The sequence below is a fragment of the Berghia stephanieae genome, chromosome 6 (assembly GCF_034508935.2).
Source record: "Berghia stephanieae isolate SIO BIC M18660-M18661 chromosome 6, UCSD_Bste_1.3, whole genome shotgun sequence".
In the NCBI taxonomy this organism is placed as follows: Eukaryota; Metazoa; Mollusca; class Gastropoda; order Nudibranchia; family Aeolidiidae; genus Berghia; species Berghia stephanieae.
The window spans coordinates 52,301,087-52,302,455 of NC_088365.1; positions in this window are offsets into that span (position 1 = coordinate 52,301,087).

Genomic DNA, 1,369 nt, shown 5'->3' on the forward strand with positions numbered 1-1,369 from the left:
ACAGTTGTTTTTTTACCCTCGGAAGTTAAAAAGTTTCGGAATGGCTTCAACTCGTGTTATCTCCACGATTCGTCTCACACGTTAACACTACACGAAATCCAACAGTCTCACATTTGGCAGGCAACTTTGACTTGTTGTCACGGCGTCTCCTCAATGGAGGTAATAAACTTCCACCGACCTTGTGTTCCCATGACAACCAAAGTAGCGTGTGCTTGACAATAAAAACAGAACGCGCAACGGCTCTCTGTTCCCATGACGACCTAAGTAGTGAATGTTGACTATTCAAACAGAGATTCATCCATAATTTGTTCAGGTCAGTTTATTAACGTTTGCGACGTGAATCTAATCGGAAATCCAGCTTGTATTGAGATCGCGGACACTACATCTGACAACAGAAGAACTACCGAGGGCTCAGCAGCCTCTTTAAATGATATATTACTTGACATAGACAATGTCTCGGAGACGTTTATTTATGTTAGCGGCAATGAAAATGACAGTGTTAATTTTATGGACATGTACACATATTAATTTGTTGTCGCAATAGTAATAGGATTCAATAGTCGTACCGTCACTTCCTTCCTAATGACGTACGGTAACTTAGTAACACTGGCTCTACACTATCGGAACAATGGCGGACGCCGTATGAAATATTTCTCCGGCGAGCTTAAAAGCGTTATCCAGAGGAAAAAAAACCCCCATCAATTTGATCATGTTTTGACTTTTACACATTCTGATCACAAGGCATATGAAAAGGGAATGAAAGTTCTCGCCAGCATGAAGAATAAAAAGTAAAGATTTTCTTTGTTTAGAACCAAGATGGCCGCCGTTGCCGGGCGCGTGACATCAGACTACTGAATCCAATTCAAGTATAGAGGGCAGTAGTATGATGAAGATTGAAGATTGTTTAATACGTACTGAAGGTTATTCATATTGTGGGCATACACGACCCCCACCATTCTTATAAATAGATACAAATAACCGTACTAAACCCGCATTTTGGTTGCGGCAATCGGGAGTCCTTCCGAAAGCTACTCTTGTTAGCATTTCTTTGATTTTGTATTTTCACCATTAATCTTTTGTCATGCGTTTAATTATTCAATTTGTCAACATGTAGGTAGTAACATTTAAAAAACTCTAGAACAAATTTGATAGACTAGTGAAAGTTTAAATATTCCTAATACGACCATTGTTTTGGGTTTCCGCCGCCATTTTCTTTCGGGAAGTATTGAAAGCAGTCCTAGGTTTTCTTTTCTATTAGGGTTTTATCGAGGTCGGAGGATTATTTTTCTTCAACTAGGGTCAGTCATAAGTCTTAGTAAAGGTGCTAGGGTGTTTGTTTTTCCTATTAGGGTTAGTTAAGGTACACGTA